The 22,333-nt window shown below is 45.5% G+C and overlaps 1 long non-coding RNA gene across 2 annotated transcripts in view; it reads right to left on the bottom strand.

Moving 5' to 3' along the window:
- Positions 1 to 14,930: 14,930 nt before the first annotated feature.
- The window catches only part of LOC102571315 (uncharacterized), a 41,596-nt gene continuing 34,193 nt past the window's right edge, over positions 14,931 to 22,333 (bottom strand). The window contains exons 3-5 of one of the 2 annotated variants that reach the window (XR_009456546.1): positions 20,225 to 20,324; positions 19,448 to 19,594; positions 14,931 to 15,448 (exon numbers count right to left, since the gene is read on the bottom strand). This is a non-coding gene — a long non-coding RNA (uncharacterized LOC102571315). The remainder of the gene's footprint in view (positions 15,449 to 19,447; positions 19,595 to 20,224; positions 20,325 to 22,333) is intronic. The other variant, XR_009456545.1, reaches the window with a different exon arrangement.

The following is a 22,333-nucleotide window of genomic DNA, read 5'->3' on the forward strand; positions in this document are numbered from 1 at the left end:
CTTTGAATGGATTTAGGTTCCCTTCAAAGCCCCAGCCTTAGAGTTGCATGCTTAATCCCCAGCTGGCTGTAATATCCATCTGGGTGGATGGGAATTTATCAATTTAGCTGTCACTCTGACAACCTAAGTGATTATAGAGCTTCATCATGATTATAGATCTTCACCTGCACATCTCACAAGCATTCATTTGTCTTCCTCGTGCTCTTGTAAGGTATTATTAGCTTCGTTTTACCTACAGAGCAGCTAAAGTTAAGTGACTTGCCCAAGGTCTCACAAGGCATTTTCAACCAAGCCAGGAATGGAAGCCACCTCTTCTGAGCCCTGGCTCTGCACCACAAACCATCCTTATTAGCAATGGTACCAACAAAACATCTCCACCATGTACATAACAGCCATTAAGACAGTGCAGAGGAAAAAGACCCCCTGGGAGGTATAAAGTAGGGTAGATTCTTATTAACACTTAGTTTGCCAAGTGAAGCTGCAGCTTGTGTGGATTTCAGCATCCTCCCAGTGCTGAACACTAGACTTCAAAGAGCTTTGGGCTGACAGGGCAATGATGAAGATGCTTTGAGCCAAGTACCTGCCATGTTATGCAGCACAGTAGAAGTTAAGATTTACTCAGCACTCTCTGTAAATGGCCATGCCAGATTAGGTGGCTTGGAGAGAAACACACACACACACACTCTGAATGTATGGGACTGAAGATTATCATTTAATAGAGCCGAGCCAATCCATTCATTATTTAATGATTTAACTGATAACCAAATTGGAAAGCTGATAAAAGCAGTGCTTTGGCCTCAGTCACCTTTCCCTTTATTTATTAAGTACAGTGGCACAATGTATTGAACTGAACTCGTTTGAATGTAAAGTCTGCATCTGTTAGAGTTCAGGTAATTATTGGTTTTAATAATAACTACTGCTGCTATGGACACCTTAAACTAATATAGTGCTGCTTACCTTGAGGGATACAGAGCATGCTACAAGCATATGCATAAATACATGCAAATAGGTGTACATAAAAATACATGGATCTTTTCACCTGCAAATGCAGTTCAGTCACCTCTGCAGACTAAAGAAGGTGTTTAATGTTTCCTCTCTCCCTCCCATTATACCTACCCTTTGCTTACTCCTCTTTCCATCATGGATGAGGCATGACAGCAGCTACCATTTTTGCTCTTCAAAGTCAAAATTCAGCCTCCCATAAAGCAGCACTTTGGAATTGGTAAGAGAGACATACTCATGAACAGTTTCTAGCTATGTATAGTGAGGGGCAAAGCTGCTACACCAATGGATGCTAGAAAGAGTGGAGGTACTTACAATTGTTCAGTGAGTCTTTTAATAATTAGTAATTATGTAGGCAAGCTGTGAAAGAAAAGACCTGCCAGAGGCTCTACAGAAGCTAAACCCTTCTTGGAAATAATCTTCGGTTAGAAGCTTATAGTCCATGCAATGTTTTATAGTGCGTTCGCCAGTTCCTGGTGGGATTGAACCATTATTACAGAATGGCAGTGGTTTACTGATCTACTATCATGAATGCTTAGAGCCTGGTTAAAAATCAGGCTTCAGTAAAACTTTCTGATGACTTCTGGAATAAAACTGCCAAGGAAAGGGGTGGATTCTCCATTTCTTGAACTCTTTAGGCCAAGATTAGGAGGCAAATGCAAGGTATCTAAAAAACACAGGAGCTTAAGTCCAATTTCAAAAGTGATTTAGGCACTCAGGGGGTCCAATTACAAGTCAAGTAGTTTTGACAGCTGGTAACTATGACATCCTACAGCTTCTGGGGTCCAGCACAGACTAGGCTATGTAGATGATCTTTCTAGCTTTAAAATCTATAATTCTACCGTCACGGCAGGGTCCTCCAGGAGGGCCGTGATCTCCTTAAGGCCCCTTTCCCCATGCCAAACTGGGGCAAGGGCACCCTCCGATTCTCTCCCACAATGTCTTTGACGTTTATGTAAGTTTGGGAAGCTGCCTTACGCCCTCTTGGACGCGATTCATTGGGACCTCCGTCCCCGTGGTTTCCCGGGCTCTCCGTGGGTCTCACTGCATGATGGGTGCTTCCTGGGCACCCTAGACTTAGGGGCTATGCGTGGCTTCAGCCACCCCCCAAGCCTCGCAGTTGGACTAGACGTTGTTCGGTCTCTTGGTCTGCTCTCACACCCCTCTCTCCGGGGCCCTCTCGAGTACTGCCGCCCCCTCCTGGGGCTCTCCGTGCCCACTCTGGGCCTTCTCTGTAAAGCCACCCCTCTCCTGGGGCCTTCTGTGCCCACTCTGGGACTTCTCGGTCAAGCCGCCCGTCTCTCGGGCCCGCCGCACTGCTACCCCCTTTCCCCAGGGCTCACCGCATTACTACCCCCTCTCTCCGGGGTTTACCGCAATGCTATGCCCTTCCTCAGGGGCTCGCCATGCCCACACTGGGGCTTCTCAGTAGTACCCCCTCTCCGGGGCTGGGGTCTATACACCCCGTATGCCATGCCCTTACTGGCGCTGGGGCCCCCACATCGCTGTGGGATCCCTACGAGGCCTCCTCCAACCCGTAATAGCCTCACCCAAGCCACCGGTGTAATAAATAACATCGAAGCAAAACACAAGCCTCTTGGCTACAACTTAAGCATAAGCCGCCTGGCTATAACAACGTTGCTCGGACGGCTTGGAGCTGCCACCCTTTACTCAGCTGAAGCTGTACCTGCAGTCAGGCTGCTTCTCGCATCTTTGCTTCGGGAGCTCCTGCCTCTTTGGCTGCTGGCAGGGAACTGCCAGCCTGGCCGCAGCCCCTGGGCTTTATGAGGGCCAGGCCCTGCCCCTTCCGGTCAGCTGACCTCCTGGTTGCCCCTGGCAACCCACAGCTGTGCTCTGTATTCCCTGCCAGGGCTCTCTCCCTGGCAGTTTCCCCTCCCTAGGAGCAGAGCACCGAGGTGCCCTGCGACATCTACTAAAGATCTAAATAAAATAAAATGATAAACTCAACCCCCCCAAAAACAGGTTAGAAGGGACCTCCAGAGGTCATCTAGTCTAACCTCCTGCCTGAGGCAGGATCATCCCTGTTCAAACCATTCTATACAAATCCATTGTTCAACCTATTAGCAAAACTACAGAGTCAACCGAGACACAACCACAAGGCATAACACCCTTACCTGCCACAGGTAAAGCAGGAGGCTCCAAATAAACTAAGCCAGGGGCCTTTTGCACTTTGCTTGTCAATGGCCAGTTGTTGGAAAATGCATCATGGCTCCTTACCCGAGGGATCTGACTAACAAGACCCAATGCATTTAGAAGCTGGTAAACGGTCGTCATCTTAAACAGGTTTGGCCAGCCTAGCAAAATGCACTGTTGCAGGGGTGCCCGTAACTGTGTAACTGCTTCTAATGTTTGCTTTAATATTTGCTGATTACTTTTGTGCTGATGCAGCTGTTGGCGATATCCCTCTAATTTCCCCCCTCCCCCTTCACTCTGCTCCCCCCAATACCAACTTACCCTTTTCTCCAGCAAGGCTGTGCCCAGCTGGCAATGCAGCTTGAGCACTGGTGCTGAATAAATTGCGACGACGATACACGACAAGGGCTTTTACACTGCAGAAATTGGTAGGAAAATGAATTCATTAGGAAACACTGATATTGTGTTAGACATACAGATTATGTACACAATTTGAATGGCAATACTTCTTGGTGAGATGTTATTATGCATTTATTTGCACATGTTATAATAAAGATGACAATCAACAGATTGTGTCAGAAGCCAGGATGTTCAGAATGGATTTCATTTCAGCAGAAGAGCCAGCACCTTATTAACTTCTGACATATGAAAATAGCTCCCAGACGCTTTTAAGGTACCTTGGCTCACCTGATGCACAGACTTCATTTATGTCATCCTGGGTGCAATGGATAGGAAGACTCACTAACTGTGGAGAGGCTCAGCTTGTTGAAGAGATAGGTGGAAACAATAGTTTAAAATGAGCATTGTACAAAAGAAATGCAATTTTAGCTGAGCTTCCCTCTCCACCCTTGCAGATCTATGGCAGCTATTCCCTTCCATGGCAAAGATGAGGGTGAGATCATCCTGCAATGGGAAATAACCTAGGACATAATCCACCTTAATTTCAAGTATCCTTGGAAAGTCCTTTGGAGCTGTGTGTGAAGGTGTGCTAGTGACTTTTTCAATTATCCACACAAATGCAGATTTTCATTAGCCCAAAGTGACAATGACCTTGATACGTCAATGAACTTTATGCATGTGAAACACCTTGGCAAATTCATTTTCCGGATTGCAAATAATGCCATCCCCTTAAACACATTACGCATAGCATCACTCTAATATTGTAATCCCTCTGTTAAGCAAAGCACTTAACACTATGATGTCTGAGAATGCTTTTTATCCTATATTGAACTGATTTATAGATATTTCCAAAGAGCTGACTGCTACAGCATTCTTCATTAAGGAGGTTAGACTTACAGTGCCCTTGCAAGGCAAGCAAGGATCCCTATCTCTCCATTTTACAGCTGGGAAAACTGAAGTTTGTAGTGGTGAAAACCATCATTTTCAAATGGGCTACTGATTTTAGCTTTGACGTCTTGAGACCATAGGAAAGTAGGGCTGGAAGGAACAGCCATTTAGTCCAGCCCTCTGCTCACGGCTGGATCATCACTGACTCACTAAACCATCCCAGCCAAGAGTCTGTCCAACTGGCTCTTGAAAAACTTCCAGGGATGGAGATTCCTCAACTTCTCTAGGTTTCCTCTTCCAGTGCTTGACCACTCTCATAGTCAGGAAACTCCTCCTAATCTCCCACCTACTGAAGCTTGAGGCCATTACTCAAGCCCATTCTCCATCCTCTCTGCAATTGCCCTTTGGGTATTAGAAGCCTTTTTATCAAATATCCTCCCCCCAGTCTTCTCTTCTGCAGACTAACTAACCTTAGTTCTTTCAGCCTTTCCTCATAAGTCTTGCCTCCCAGGCTCCTAATCATTTTTGGTGCTCTCTGCTCGATTCTTTCCAAACTGTCCACATCTTTCTTGAAGTGTGGGGCCCAAACCTGGACACAGTACTCCAGGCGAGGATTCGCTAGTGCTGAACAGAGCAGAAGAATCACTTCCCTTGATTTGCAAATGGCACTCCTTTTAAGACAACCCAGCATGCTGTTGGTTTTTTTTGCAACATGAGCACACTGTTGTCTCATATTCAACTTATGGCCTACTGTAACCCCCAGGTCCTTCCCTTCAGTACCGCAGTCTAGCCAGTTATTCTCCAGTCTGTATTTGTGCATTCATTTATTCTGTTCCAAGTGCAGCGCTTTGCATTTGTCTTTGTTGAATCTCATCTGATTGACTGTGGACCATTTCTGCAGTCTATCCAGGTCATTCTGGATCCTAGCTCTACCCTCTGAAATATCTGCAACTCCATCAAACTTGGCATCGTCTGCACATTTGCTAAGCGTGCACTCAGTCCCATCATACAAATTATTAATGATGGTATTAAACAATACCAGACCCAGGACAGACCCCTGGAGAACCCCATTGACACCTCCTCTCAGCTAGACACTGAGCCATTGATAACTCCTTATTAAGCATGATTAGCCAACCAGCTATGTATCCACCTTACAGTACTTTCATTTATTCTGTATTTCCTTAGCTTGTTAATTAGAATGTCCTGGAGCAGTGTCAAAAACCTTGCTAAAGTCAAAGTGTATTACATCCACTGGGCTGCTACTATCCACAGAGCCTGTCACCTTATCATAGAAGCAAATCAAGTTGGTCAGGCATGACTTGCTCTTAGTGGCTGCTCCCAATCACCTTATTCAATTCTAGGTGCTTCACAGTAAAGTCCTTGAGGACGTGCTCCACGATCTATACAAGTATCAAGGTAAGGCTGACAGGTCTGTAACTCCCTGAGATAATCAGCACTTGATTTTTCTGAGGTCCTGAATATCAGACTCCAGCTCAAGTAAGTGGAATAGGCAGGTTTTGGCTTGATGTTTTCTCAAATCACTGGAACCACGATATTACAACCTCCAGACAAAAACCCATTCGTAAATAATTTTTACCCATTTTCCTAGAATATAATAATGTTATGCAGCATCTTGCACCAGTAGAACACAAAAGTAGGTTACATGTAAGGCCAGGATCATTATACACACGATACAAGGAAGGAAACAGGCACAGGAAAGCAAAGTCACTTGACCAACCTCCCCCAGAAAACCAGTGGCAGAGACCGAAATAAAACCTTATCCAAAACCCCAATTCTCTTTTTTTTCACCAGGCCACATTAATAAGCTTTGGTTTGGACGTGTCACCTTCTCAGTGTTTGGAGCAGCTCAACATTTCTTTATTTGTGCATTCTCATATCCATCTCCCCATTGCTCTGAGTCCTACAAAGACCAGCTGACAAAGTTTGCTCATCAGCCCTACTTTTGGCTTCCTCTGGGCACATCTGAAGCACCTGCAACTCCGCTTGGCATAAGGACAAATGCATGGAAGATGCATCTCTTTGGATCAGATTGTGATGCGCTTGGAAGCTCATGCCATATCTTCCCTGAAAAAAGGAATTCATCCACCTGCTTTGAATTTCACTTCTCTTTCCCTGGAAATGAAGCCTCAATAAGTTTCCAATTTTCACTGTTGACACAAAGCATTTTTGCCTTACTTCCTTTTTGCTTTATATTCCTGGTCATTAGGAAGCTTAACATATTTTCTATTACACAGAGGCACTCGGGGCTATCATTAAACAAGGAAAACCATGTAAACACTGGTTTTTGCAAGAGAAAGATTTGCTACCGTAAGTAACGAAGTTTGCTATGAATAGGCCCCCATAATACATTCCTCATTGCTTTCCACTTCCTTTGCAGACAGTCAATACCCTTGAGAGAAGTTAATTAGATCCACTTTACTTTGTTTGGTCCCAGCATTCAGAGATCTGCTTAGGGAGGAAAAGAAAAAAAGAAACAGAACCAGCATAACAAATTGACTAAGTTGGAACAGGAAGAGATGAATAAACATTCACTTTAGTTGTCCATGATTATAGATCATAGATCTGTTTTAGACCATGGATTGAGAATGATTTATTTTAAAAAGTGAACACGAGCATGTTTGCACCAAGATTATTAAATAATAATTGAAGACCCCGAGACCAGTACCAGGACGTGAGTGGATCTGAAAGGGATGGATTTTCTAATACAGCTCAGAACACAAAGGGAGTGTCCAGACGTGTGCACATGTGCAGGCGTTTGCCGTACTGCTAATTTGCAGCTTGGTGAGTTGTTTTGGGGGGTTTTTTTAAACTCCGAGATCCTGGTGTCAGAAAAAAGTTGTGCGGCGCACATGGCTTCTGCGTGCACCACCTGAAACTGGAGCCTGGCCATCCAGAGCTATGCTCTTGCTGTCAGCCAGACACCGTGCACCTGGATTGCTACTGTTGGAAGGCCCCTGGGACCCCAAGTAAGGCTGCTGGGCCCAGCCTCCCCTACTTCACCCATGCGCCAGAGCATGTGTGCAGGGGTGTTTGCCAGGGACAGCTAGCAGCGGCCCAACTATGTGCCACTGCTATTTGTCCCCAAGGAACGCACGTTCCCACTTGTGGGAACACACCCAAAATATTCATGCTGCCATATGCTAACTGCACACAAAGTTATTGTGATTACCCTTGCAAGTCAGTCGATTGCATGCACGAGCATGACTAAATAACTACAGACACATCAGTTAATGTACGTGTTTTTTGGTAACTGTGTGAACAGGCTAGGTAAATCGTGTACTCATCTGGTCTCTTTCATTATGGAGTTGCTAAATTGCCTGAAAATGTGGCAGAAAAATTACATGTAATGTCATATTAAAAGACACCTTTTGGAAGCAACTTACCCAGGCAGCACAGCATTCCACATTGTGTTATCCCTTGCAATAGATGATGACCTTGCTAACCTGTAAAGCAGATCATGTTAGTACATCTCTGCTCTCTCTTATTTACTCATAAATCACATTTTGACTTCACAGATTAAGGTACAGTACCCAGGGCTTGTGCAGTCATAACCTATATCCTTACCTTCAGCAAATCCTAATAATCAGTCATGCTACTGTACGCTCATAAACCACCTTCCAGTTCAGGATCTTAACATTGCTTTGCAAACATGAATGAATTATGCAAGCCTCACAATTCCACTGAGAGGGATTAGCTCCAGTTTATAGCCAGAGGAATTTAGGCATCCAAATTTGAAATGACAAAGCCACGGGTGCAGAGTGAGTCAGTGCCAAACATGTAACTATAACACACGTCACAAAACTAGCTTTCTGCCCCAGTTGCATGTTTCCCGTTATAATGTGCAATTTTAAAACAAGGACAAGAACAAGGCTGTGACAAGCCTGGGTATCTTTCTGCTCCCAATTCTGACTGAACTGATCAAAATGAGGTCTCTCTCCTTAACTTGCAGGCTCTCTGTTTTTGAAATGTCTCCTGTAAATTTCTGGTAATATGTAAAGGAATTAAACTTTTCTGTCTACTTGTATCGCAATAAATAACAATACAGCAACCTCAGTATGGTGCACGCGTAAGAGGTCTCATCAGGTGCCCGATGAATCTGTTTGCGGCTGACAAGCCCAATTTGAGAGCGACGCAGCTTGTTACAAGTTTCACAGCTCCATGCGGTGTCTGAGTTGGAGTCCAAGTTTATAGCACTCTGCTTTCTTCTGTCTCACTTTGCTTCCATCCTCTGGATCAAAGCTGCTTCATGTTGCGCTGCACCTAGTGCCAGATGTTTCCTCCAGATTGGATGGGATTCTGCATGCTCTTCCCAGATTTCGACACTGATGTTCAACGACTCCATATAATTTTTGCATGCTGCGTGGCGCTGCCATAGAGGGCAACTCCACTTGCTAGAGCCATCTCAAATTTCACCACAAAATATTCTTGGGGATATAGTCTCCTCCCATTCTCCTGATCCATCGCAACCTCCTCTTTTTGATAGTAGTTTCTAAGCACATCAGTCCCGAGTGCTCCAGTACCTCTGCATATGGCATTCTGTCTTCCCACTTTATTTTCAGTATCTTGCACAGACATCTCATGTGGAAGCCGTTCAGTCTTTTGATATGCCGAGCCTATGCAGCCCACGTTTCTGAACCATAAAGCAGGGACGACAGCACACACATCTCGCAGATTTGTATCTCCACCATAGTGGATAGTTTGCTGTTATTTCGTGCACGTTTCTGTAATAGCCTGAAATTCTTAGCTGCTTTTCTGATTCTGGTAGTCGGTTCAGTCTGAAGGTCAAGTTTCCTGCTGATTGTAGAACCCAAGCAGCCAAATCTGTCCATGACACCAAGAGATTTACGCTGCACAGTGGCATCAGGTATTGGTGCTTTCACCCCTTGGTACACGATCACAGTCTTCTCGAGACTAATTGCCGTCCTGACGCTCTCGCATGATTCAGAAAATCTTCCCAAGAGATTTTGAAGGGAAGATTCACTGTGGGCAACCAAGGTCCCGTCATCTCTCAGAACCAGCCCTTTCACCCTGGCTTTTGCTCTAAACCTTGCGATATTGAACAAGCCTCCATCTAGTCTGGTTTGAAGATCAATGCCATCATGGCTGTCCTTGAATGCTTGAAGAAGCAGGAAGGAAAAGTAGATGTTAAAAAGCAGCGGGGCAAAGACACACCCCTGTCTCACCCCGTTGTTGGTGTCAAAGGTGTCAGATTCTTGCCTTCATACCTCGATGGAAAGAGCAAATGATGTTCAACAGTTTAGGGGACAACCCAGTTTCTTCAGAACAGGAAAAAGGCGCTGCCGGTTGACTGTATCAAAGGCCTCTGTCAGATTGATGAAGGCTATGTACAGTGGTGTTCGTTTTTCTCTACGCTTCTCTTGCAGTTGCTCGACCAAAAATACCATATCAACGATGGAGCCCTGTCTTACCTGATAAGGTATTCGAAGCTGTCCAACCTGCAGCTCCCAGGCCTCAAGCAGCTTGTGAGGGATCAACTCATGCCTCTGGGCTCTTGCTGACTTTATCTCCTGGGCTCCCTGCTTCCCCACACATGGGGCTGGGGGCTGCTGCCCCCGAGCTGTCGCTGTTTCCCTCCATCATCGGCTCCTGCTGCTGCAGCGGTTGCCTTCCCGCAGGCCACTTGGTTTCTTTGGGCTCCCCCTCCCTCCTCCAGCTTCTGCTTCCTGCCACCATGCCCGAAGATAGCGTGTCCCACGTCCTACAGCTGCTCAGACGTTGGACAACTCAAAATAAGTGAACAGACAAAAAAACGAGGCCACTTTCTATCCTGTCTCCTGCTCACGTGAAGCCACTGGGTCTCATTTAAGCCCGAATACAGCTCTATTCAAGTAATGGAACTGTCCCGTGCATCTAGTCCTGTGAGGTGCTGAGCACCATCCAGTCCTACCCATGGCAGGATGAGGCCCCATATCTGTTTCAGCATCACACAATGCAGCTACACAGCAGACTTACCAACCCCCAGCAAAGAAAAACCTTGACATTTGTAGCCATCGACCGAGGGACAGCTAAAATGTTCATTGGAATAAATGGGAATGGTTTGATGTTTACCTGTGAGATTAAAACTATCAGGCCTACACAGAGCAAGAGGAATCATGTGTCTCACAGGTAATCTTGGAGAGCTGAGAAGTAATGTATGTTGTATTCACTAACTACATTCCTTCTCCCACACTGGAACCATTTGCTTTGAGTAAATGCCATAAATTAGCTCTTGGTTAGAGATGAGTTGAATGGCTCAGCAGAAATTGTAGGGGCCTGGGAATGTGATTTTCCACCCAAAAAAGTGCATTTTACTGTCTCTCTCAATCTCCCTGTTAGCATATCAAGTTGGATTGCACCGGCTGCCTCTGGGGCTCAGTTATACGGTACTGTATAATACTGCAGTACAAATATGCTGAGTGCAACTTGATGTCGCCATTTCTGCAGCAGTACATCAGTCTGCACATTGAAGAGGGGCACAAAGAAATAAAGTGCACTGTTGAGGAGAGCTTGCTTATCTTTTTGGCCCACAGTCTTGCTTTGCAAAGATTTTATCTTTCTTTCCGTTTCTCTCTGCGTTGTCGTCTCCTGTTTGTATTTCTATTAGTGTCTAGGAGACCCAGGCACAAGGACCAGGGTCTTGCTATGCTTGGAGATGTACAAACACAGAACAAAAGCATGCCTCCTTTCCCCAAAGAGCCAACGATTTATTCAGGTTCACGTGGCCACACCACCTCCCCCTTGCACTCCTCTATTCCCAGAGCCCCAAACTTGGGTTGCAGACCTGAGCTATAGGTCTACCCAAACCAAATGGCCGATCATGCTTGAAGTGCACCCATTTCTAAAGCCAACAGCACTTAAGGAAGTGATGTAGTTAGCATCCCACCCAGCCACCTTTGACCCTCGCATCCCAGCCTCAATGATTAGGTTCCCAGTTGTAGCTTGATTGACTGAGGAGAACCTCCAGCGTACATCTGGAGCAGGACCCACCATACGTACAGGTGTAGCAAGGTGTACCAAGACACCTGGCACCTGCTCTGCCACTGTGCCTCAGTACAGATTTAAGGTAATACTCATTTTCCCTCCTTAATTGCTCTGTAGCTTTCCTTTCTCTCTCTACACAAAGCATCTTACTGCTTGACCATCTTCAGCTGAAGCCCACTAACAAGGGTTCTTCGCTTGTCCTGCAGCATAGCGGTGCTGAGCTGTTTGCAGTGCTTCCTCAGTCCTCACCTGCAGAGGTCCAAAGCGTAGGTCCCAAACTAAGCTTTTGCTCCCAACAACAGGATGCTGCAAGGGCTGGCTAATGCTCCTCCTTTACCAGGCATCGGCAAGCCCAGAAGTATATCTATTTGTGTCCGGTGGAGCGACAGAGGAAGTAAGAACATCAGTAATGTTGAACAGAGTTAGCAAGAGACACAGCAACATTGGGCTCAGCTTTGCATTTAGCAAGGCGCTTTGCTTTTTTGTTAACCAATTCTTTTTTTTTTACCAATAGACCCTCATACAATGCCAATGCATTCATTAGCAGCCACTTGTCATTTGGTAGGCACCTGTAGGTCAGCACCCAAACGGCGATGGAGTTTCTCTGGTTTTTTCCACTACAGCGCTGGCTCTTCCAATTTCCACCTACCCGACAGGTTGGAGTCCATATTGTAATGCCAACTGCCTTTAGAAATAGATACGACCTTCCCATTTGAAGGGGGCCAGACCCATTTATGTCAGCACCCAAACTGTGACCCCAGGGCATTCACCTGCAAGCAGGTCACCCTGCATGCAAAACAGGTATTTGCATATTTTCTGCTCGTTACATAGGAATGCACGAGCATCACTCCTAACGCGTCCAAATTGATGGCCTTTAATCTAGAATGCCGACAAGATGTCATTTCTGTTCTCGTCACGGCATGCCTCACAAATATTGCCTTCCGATTTTCACGCACCCCACCCCACCTTGCTCTGAATTAGCAAAATGCTCTTGCATTGTGACCTTTTCAATATTCTGTATCTTGATTGGCTGACTTAGCCTACTCCCTCTCTCTTGTACAGTATCATTAACCTCTGGGGAAAGAGAGGAAACATCTACCCAATAAAAATACAAAATACTGAAAAGGTCAAAACACACTATTACAATAAATTACCATAATTCAAAGAGTAAAGCAGGCATTAAAATGATGATCTGTTGTGAGACAGAGATTGGCATTTGTCCTGAAAATGGCACAGCATTAATGCAGACTGAGGTCCAAGAGCCACCTGGGAAATGGTAAACATTTTCAAACTAGACCCTTATCACTATAATCATGTGATCCTCGGAGGCTGTCACATCATGGTATTACTGAATGATGGAAACATCACAGTGGATTATGATTTATTTTCCATTCTAAATACTTCAAAAGCAAACAAGTGGGGGCAGTCGAAAAATAAAGATACAAACCATGCTGGATTTTGAAGATAAAACCTTTTAAATGGACTGCCTCGAGACTTAAGCAGGTGGCTGATCTGAAGGGTAGCATTTATGACATGGAACATGGTCGGCCCTTTTTAATGCATATCTCCGGTGGAGAGCCGCAGACATTTAATTGAATAATAAAGACATTTGTGGTGACATTACATAGGATGGAGGGATCCATTTAAGTCACTAGAAATTAGAAGTTCAGTGCTCCACTCCCTGCTCTGCCATGGATATCGTGCAGTCCTAATGTTCATTGGGGCCTCTTGTAAGGGCAAATGATAAACTAGTAAATAAGCAGGGCAAATAGGTAGAAGGAGCATCAGCCATCACGCAGCAGAGCTTAAGCAAGTTGCTAAGTGCCCAGTATAAAGAAAATCTCTCCCATAGTTATCTCATAATCATTGATTACAAAGACTGTTATATCTTTCTCTGAAAAAAAGATCTGTTCCTGGCTCTTGATAGAGTAGGGGATTGATGTGACACGGCATTCACTGTGGCTGGCTGTCAAGCCCAGCGGGCTCTATACCCTGCATGCACATCAACTATTGCCAGCTCACGGTTCTGCCCAAATAAGTCAACCCAAATGCACTCCTCTTTGAGGGAAAAACCAAAAGTAAAACTGCAGTCACCTACTCCCTAGAAGCACCTGGCTATGGCTGGTGGGATTCAGAAGGTACAAGGCAGAATGCTAAATGAATCCTCTTATGGTCTTCAAAAGGGATAGGCTACATTTCGGCTATCAAAGAGTGCTAAACTTCTCACTCTTTCCACTGACTTCCCTGCCTCTCTCCCTTGCTGGAGAACTGCTTTGCCCTTTTAGAGCCTCCTTGTACTCCAAAGCAGGCCTCACTAACTGATTCAGTAAGGGAGAAACATCAGCTGCCTTAGGCATTGAGCAACACGACCCCTAAGCTCCTGCTGTACCCAGTTTAGCTCCTAACTCAGAGAGCATTGTGGCCAGGGGATACTGAGGCATTGATGCACCCCCTTGCACCCCAGGTAGAGCCTTAGACAAGCTGCAGATGCTCTGGCAGTCGACTGAGAAATGAGGAGAGCAATAGCTAATGATCAGATTGGGCCTGTCCCTTTTAGAGCTACGTATAATGGTGGAACGAGGAAGGAGCCTGCATAATGGAAAGGCGACGGCATTCACTTTAGTCTTCAGGTGCTTTGTTATAACCCTGCCTGTAACCCTCACTTACAGGACTGATGCAAGCAATCCCCTTTAACCTGGCATTGTGATGTTGTGGAGGAGGCTTGGGGTTGCCAGTGGGGAGGGAAGGGGAAAGACCTTCCTTGCTCACATTGTTTTGCAGGTCCCAGGTGACATCCTGAAACGCCCCAACGAACGTGCAGACAAACCTGACAGTGAGCTGAGAGGAGAAGCTAAAGCACACGGTGATTTGCTCATGGGTCACCCAATAAGCTATAGCAGGAGAGCGAAATAAAGGACCTCAGCCCCCCCACCCCAAGCAGGCACATCCTCCTACTTGAGACTGCAGGGTGCCATAGCTAGCCTCCTCCTGCACTCAGTAAGAAACCTATTCTACCAACGAATGACAGGGAGCACTGTGCCAACACTGCTCAATATAGTACATTTTATCTGAGGATACCAAAGCCCCTTTATTATCAATTTGATGCATGCTCTTCTTGAGCGGATAAACTATCTTGTCCCCTGTGATTGTTACTAGAGCCCTACTTCTGGACCAGAACTTCTTTGTGTCTGGTGCTGTACAAATGCAGAATAGAAAGACACCCCCTGCCTCAGGCAGCCTGTAGCATAAGCTACTGATGGTGTAGTACTGCTGTTCTCTATCTCTTGTACAAATACCCTTGAACCAGCAGAGCAGAAAGGGGTCACGGGGTGGCTGTGCTAATCTACCAGATAGTAATCCATCCCTGTCCCAGCCAGTGTGAAATCTGATTATTGGCCTAATATTAATCTGGGGCCCAGGGTAGGAACTGTCAGTTTTTGTTCCAACACTGGGCTTTGTATTGTCAACAAAAACCATATTTGACATTTAATTCAAATCCCAGAGTGTCTTTTAATGATATAACCTTCCTCTGCTTTGTGCTGAAGAAAGAGGAACACTGTCTCCTCTCCTGCATGTTCTGGTTGGAGAAAGGAGAAAGGGAAAAAAATAAAAAGGAAGGACCTAATTTCCAGCAGCAACCCAGCACCTCTTTTAATCTGTGTCACCCAGAGGCAGAAGCCTCGCGCACAGAAAGGATTTTCCCATCTTCTAAAATTTGCCGTATCCCAGTAAAGCTCTTTCATTTCACACAGATTAAGAGTTAATTCAGGTCAAATAAGGATTAATTAGTCTGTGTAAACCAGCCCCAGACACTGATGCGCTGGAGATCTTTTAAAAATTAGTTGCTGTTACTGTAAGTCTGTATCTTCTGATGGCAAGACCTCTGGTGGATTATAAATTTGCAATCAGGTACCCCACGGGATGCGAGATGAGGGAAAATGTCAGTCTGAACAGTGTTTAAATCCCTCCTGCCGATGAACTGCAGCCTCTTTCAAATTAGGTCCTGTTGGCAAAATCAGATAAAAAGATGGAAATAAATGATGTGAGCAAAGGGCATCAAAGAGTATCATTTAAATTGTTATTGACTGTGGGCATGAAAAAAAAGCACAGCATGAAAACATACTTAATAAGGGAAGATAATGGGACCATGGAGCCAGTTTTTTGATTTGTACAGAGGTCATCAAATAGTAGGGTTTTTTTTATTTTTTCTTACCTAGATTACAGGTAAAGGAGAGAGAGAACTGGAATAGATTTCACAAAGCAGGCAAAATTGCTTTGATAAGCCACGTGCACTAATATCACGAAGCCTGCTGCATTAGAAAAGTTCAAACTTGTTGCTGCTGGATGGACAACTAAGACCATTAGGCATAGTCATTAAGAAAAGCCAAGTGAACAAACCGTCGGGAGACTTTCATGGTGGTTTACACTACATTGTGGAAAATCCCTTAGCGCTGAAGGACAATCCGTGCCAGTGCCCTCAGCTTCCTCTTAAACACGTGTAGAGAACAAGCAGCAGAAAGCCCTTCTCCCACAGTGGGTCTTAGTATGTCTTTAACATCATTTCAGTCCAAAATGAGCTTGCACTTGAGATTTGGAGATCCCAGCAGAGCACGAGTTACTACGGCTTCGGCAAGCACCTGCTCGGGAGCCAGAGGCTGTTTGTAGACGACATTTTAAAGAGGGTTTAAAGTGGGTTAAATGCCTTTTGCACCGCTTTATTAGCATTGCTGTTTGCACATTCGATGGTGTATTGTGCATTAATTCCAACCAGGGGCGGATTTACTGTGAACCAAACTGTGCCCTGGCACGGGGCACCGCCGCCACCGCCAGAGAGCCTTCCATGTTTTGTTTGTGGCCCTCCCTCCCGCCCAGCCAGTTGTGGGCTTCTTCAGCCATTACAGCTGGAAATTCCAGCCACTGTGGCCAGTGTGCCACACTAATTCCCCTGCAGATGTGCCGTGGCACGGGAGGGGGGCCCTGCACCCTGCTTGGATCACAGGGCCCCACTAACTGTAAATCCGCCCCTTATTCCAGCCGCTGTAGCACATTTGGTGGTGTAATGCGCCTTTGGGACACAGAAAATGATTTTGGGGTGTTGCAAAGTAAAACACCTCCGAGGAGTTTTAGTTTCCTACCCTACAGCGGTGGAGGGAAGCACTGGGCTCCCTGCAGCGCGGGGGCTGTGCAGGCGGCCTGGCAGCAGCCTGGGAAGGCAGGCTACACAGAAGGGGGAAAAAAGAAGTGGTGAGCCTGATCCTGTTTTTTGTTTTTCCTCCCAGAGCCTGCATGTCTGCATGAGCTGCACGGGGGCCTGGTGCTTCCCTCTGCAGCTGCGGTGCCCCCCGGGACTGCCCAAACCGGGTGCTTGAAGGCGGGTGCCACTTGGAGGGGAGCCTCCCCTGCCATGGAGGGAAGCACCAGCCCCTCCACCCCCACAGCTTAGGGACCTCTCTGCCTGCCAGCAGCTCGCTCTCCCTTCCCCGCCGCTGGAAAGGGAGGTAAGGATCAGGCTCCGACACAGGTGTACACGACACCGGGCTTTAGTTTGCCCTAAATTGAAGTGGCGTTTAAAAAACAAACAAACCCCACCACTTCAATTTAGGGAGAATTAAACCCCGATGTCATCTACAAATGGCCATAGTCACATGTATTATGGGAGGCAAGGGGATCAGGCACCTCAGACCCAGATATTCAAAAGCATTTAAGGCACCTAACATTGATTTCAACAGACCTAAATGTCCAAGTTGTTTTTGAAAACAGGCTTATATGCGCCCAAAACACTTTTAGGCACTTTTCTGACTTCCTGTGCTGGCTTTTAGAGTACATCCATCCCCTTAGTGGATCAGATACAGAGCAGCAGAGAGGTGCTGCATAACATAGAGAGAACATGTACATGTACCTATTACATCTGGCTGGAAGAAGATACATCCTAGTGATGAGGCAACTGAATTTTATTTGTGTGAGATTGTGAGAATGGTTGGCCTTGATTAGGGCTTGGCATGTGTGGAAAGTTGCTGGAAATTTTTGACTAAGGGTGGGGAAGGTGCATATTCTTTCCCTGACTCATACCCTGCACAGCACCGTGAGCATCAGAGCAACTCTTCTCTGGTGCTGGCGGGCACATCAGACTGTGGTGCTGTTTGCATCACAGCAGTTTGTGCAACACCAAGACAGTTCAGGCACTCAGCCAGAAGACAGTGCAATCAAAGGTCCTCAAATGATGTCTGCTCCATTGCAGATCCCATGCGTTTCACTGGGCACAACTTAGGCCATAAGCAGTAATATATGAACCCGCAAGTTTAACCCTGCACTCATGGGAAAAGGGAATTCAACTGGAAAATGTTTTATAGGACTTGTCTGTACTTGGAAGGCAACAGTGCCTTAACTGCTCCATGCCATCTCCCTCTGTGGACAGAGGAGTAAGCCTGAAGTTAGCGATTTAGCATGTACTGTACGCTAAGATCTCACTCACAGGAACCCATCATAGATCATATTTATCCCCGCTTTTATTGTGAAGCAACTTCTTCAAGCAGCCCAATCCCGAGGGTTTAATCCATAATGCTGGGGACCGTGATATTAAGTTGATATGAACTCAGACTGTCACACTGAAACCCTCCCCGGCTCATGGGGAGTGTATGGGAATGGCTGCTCTATTTGAATCAGTCTCCTGGAGCTCCATAGGTCACCTGTAGACTTTTAAAAAATGGTTTTAATGACTCATATCATGTCCTTCAGATGAGGCGTTAAACCAGGTTTCCTGGTGGGCATCCAACTGGAAGTTAACGACTGCGCAGCACTTTCTCGGAAGCAGAGACAGAGCACCGCTGGAGCCGAGTCCTAGGGACCATCTCAATCAAACAAGCTCCAATGCCAGACCCGTGCGTTCGAGCACTGTTTAACGCACAATGATAGGTACATTTACCTGCTCAGTCACCATATTTCACACGGTCCCTAAGCATGTTAAGTAAAAGCAGAGTCTGTGCTTACAGGAGGTTTCCTCAGACAATTCAGACCCTGGAATTTCAGTTGGCCAATTTGCTTTCAACATCTCATCAAATACAGGACAACGCAAAATTTTCAACATGCCTAGCACTCCTGGGAACTCCTGAACTAAACACGCCTCCATGACCTGAAGGGGGAGATTAAATTAATTTGGATACGGGCCAGCCGAACCAACTGGGGAGTTTCCAACATCCGTTAGGGGACACGACCTCATTTCTGATGAGACAAACAAGATCTGCGTGTATTATTCTAAATGTTGAAGTATATTTGCAGGCGCTGAAAACAAACCCCAGAGCCAAAATTAAAAAAAAAAAACAGAGGGTTTTCCAATGAACAAGCCACACTGGGATTTTTCCCTCCTTCACCTCACAGGTATGATGGACCTATGGCAATAATACAATGCTGTAAGCCTTGGAAGAAAGATGACATCTGTTACCCATCAGATATTACACCTTGGTGACCATGCAGACCAGCAAGTATGAAAGTGATTACTTATACCTTGACAGCATGGCCATAGCACATAAATGGGACACTCTGTATAGCCATCTAGAAAGGAAGACCTATTAACAGCAGGAGAAGTCACCATTTCAGCTGTGAGAATATGTCGGTGTGACTTCTATTGTTGCCATGAGACATTCATTGGGAAACAGCTGCAGGTTGATGAAGAGCATATGGACCATCTTGGTGTAGCCCTGATTTCACCTGAGTGCTATTAATCAGTTAGCATCTGCTGCAGTTACTAACACAGTTCTCCCCCTATATGCATTTTGCTTTAAACCATCAGAGATTAGTGATCTGATACCGTAGATATTACAGCGCCAAACTAAATAAACATTATGCTTAACTATCCAGCTACCAGTACCAGGAATGATTCCTTATCATTTCAGTGACAGAGACAGATACCTCTTCCCATTCTCTATCTGCTTGCTCCTGATGTTGCGGTTTGAAGTGGTGAGTTGGATGAAAACACACTCTGCTATGGGATTAAAGCAATGCTTACATATTCTGTTCTGTTCCATACACGTTCCCAATAGACTTGTGCCATCAGATGTGAATGCTTTCAGGGAGCGTTCACTTCTCTTCTCTTCTCTCCCTCCCCTCCATCTTCAATTCCTTTGGCGGTCGCCTGGAAAACCTTTGCAAATTGCTGTTTACAAATAAGCAACATGACTGCGTTCCACGCGGAATTTGTTTTACTAAATGTAGTAACTACTAGGAATACATTGCATATGGTAATTAAGGCAAATTCAGGGCTCATTATAATACCATTATGTAAAATTGATGGTGCATCCTCATCTGGAATCCAGTGTGCACTGTGGGTCACCCCATCTCATAAGAGAGTTAGCGGATGATGAGAATGAACAGGGGCACAGGAGAAACCCTTATTAAATGAAACGGAAAAGATCAGGGTCGTTTGTCATACACAGGACAGGACTAAGAGGAGCTGGATGAAAGTGGTTGGCAATGAATGGCATAGAGAAGGGAAACTGGGAATTTCTGTTTTCCCTACCTAGTAACCCAAGAACAAGGAAATATTCAGTGAAATGGAAAGTTAAATCCAAACCTGGCAAGAGGAAATCTCTCTCTCTCCCCAAACATAATTAGACGGTGGAACTCACAGCCACAAGAGGTTACTGAGGCCAGGAATTTAGTCCGACTCAAACAGAGATTGTGCTTTTATAGAGAAGAATATTGTGACTTGTGAAAGTTAATACAAAAAAAGTCTTGGAAGGAATGCAAACCTCTGGCTTCAAGGAAACAGGCTTCCCACATTTACCTATTGTGCAGTGTCTTCACTTCCCTTTACAGCATCAGGAGCTGGCACCTTTCAGAGACAGACGGGATGCTGGAGTGGTTGAGCCACAATTCTCACGCTCCTGTTCAAAAGGGAAAAAGTTAACTCTTTTAAGTCAGCCCTCCAAAATCAATCTCGAGCTCTAGAACTGCTACACACAATTACGGTAAACCTAGGGCCAACTTTGCTGTCACATCCATTTCTCTTCTTCATGGGACCCTCTGGCTCACTTGGTGCATGAAACCTGTTGACCAACTCAATGCAATTCTAGCAGGGTCTTTGCTCTTTGGGAATAAGGCAACAAGAATCTAAACGCAGCTCTGCTCTCAGCAAAGGAGCATTATTAAACTGAGGTTGTCGTTACAACTGAGTCCACCTTTTACTGTGGCTTACAGGAAAAGGGCACAATTCTGAAGAGAGTCACCATGGGGTGGTGACAGTCCTTTTATCCTGGGCTGTGCCTGTTTCACCAACATAACTTACCTTAAGTCCAGTGGACCAAATTCAAAGGAGGGTAAGGGGCACAAATCATACATTGCTGTGCAAGTGTGTTTAGATCAGGCCTTAGATACACAATGTAATGATGGTTAGCTGACATGATCCTGTACAGATCAGAACTGGGTTTGTGAATCTTTAAATAAATTACATGGACGAGACATCCTTTAATCCAGAGCAGAACTGCCTGTGACCCCACATCTGCAAATTCCTTCTCTACCCCTTCCCCACCCAGTTCTGAAAATATCTACCTGCTTTTCTCCATGCCGTTCTCCTGGCTAATTACCCATAAAGATTCAGATCATGAACTGCAACTCAGAGCTTTTCACAGGCATTAGGGGAGCATTAAATGGGAAATTCTCAGACTAAATTACAGTTTTCCACTACAAGTGTTTCAAAAAATATCTCCTTTTAATTAGAAAGAAAAGATCCCAAAGACTGCACTCCCTCCTACCTACTACACACACACACACACCTCTCAGATTAACTTCTCAGGTGATGTAAATCAACATAGCTCCATGCAAGTTCATGGAGTTTACATCAGTCTGCTCCATCTGAGGACCTGGCCTTCTGGAAGAGAGACAAATTTGCAAGTATCTGCAGAGGATCCATAATATTCCTAGCTCCAAGTAATTTGGGGTCCTGTTGAGCCTCTTGCACATCTCTGCTGGGGTGGTGTAATTTATTTGGCAGCTAGGTTTTTCCTCCCAGGGAACTTCCTAATAGATCCATGAACGCAGAGGTTACGTGAGGGCAGGTCCAGAGATGAAGTCATTGGTTTTTCTGTACAGAGAATGGAGATTTCAGCCAAGCCTTATGGTTTCAGTAACGCGAAGCTTTGTGAGCCTGCTGTTCATCTGTAGTGGATGCCTCTCTTCTGCGTCAGCACCAGGCTAGATTTTGGATTGAGGACAGGTTCATTCTTAGATGAGACAGAGCTGCCTGACAGGGTGACAATGAGCTGCCTTGTAGCAATGAGTGAGACGCCTTCTCTCAGCAGCCTGCAATTGTCCTCCAGGCCTTGTTGACACCAGGGATTTAAGCCACGGGGACAGCAAGGCAGTGCGAACCCCTGGTGCAAGCAGGCTGCAAAATTCTGAGCTTAAATTTGCACCCAGTTCAGCCGGAGCCTGGGATAGACGGCCTCAGTTCCTACCGTGGCTCACAGCAGAACTGCGTGTCGGTACCAGGTATTTGCATTTTTGCCTTCTCCAAAGGTTGTAATGGAGGTAAAGCCACAGAATCAGTTAATTAGCTTATGCCTGCTTTTTTTTTTTTTGCCATCTGCTTAGCTAGTCCCACACAACTGGGGATATTCTGGGTATTAGAGATTTAGTGTAGTATATTTTTAAATACAAAAGGACAGCAGGCAATTTCTGCTGGAAGATGTAAGATCTTTTTGTGAAACTTGGAGTCAATATTGAATGATCACCTGGAGTCACTGCAGCACATTCATACAGTCTGATGAGAGATGCGTGTAAGAAGCTGAAAGGCCTGTAATGTTACCTACAGCAATGGAACAGGGATGCATATAGAGGTGTGGTGAAGGCGTCTGTATGGTCAACTGCTGAGCCATATGATAAATTGTCTCTTTAT

Source organism: Alligator mississippiensis, chromosome 14, assembly GCF_030867095.1.
Source record: "Alligator mississippiensis isolate rAllMis1 chromosome 14, rAllMis1, whole genome shotgun sequence".
Taxonomy (NCBI): domain Eukaryota; kingdom Metazoa; phylum Chordata; order Crocodylia; family Alligatoridae; genus Alligator; species Alligator mississippiensis.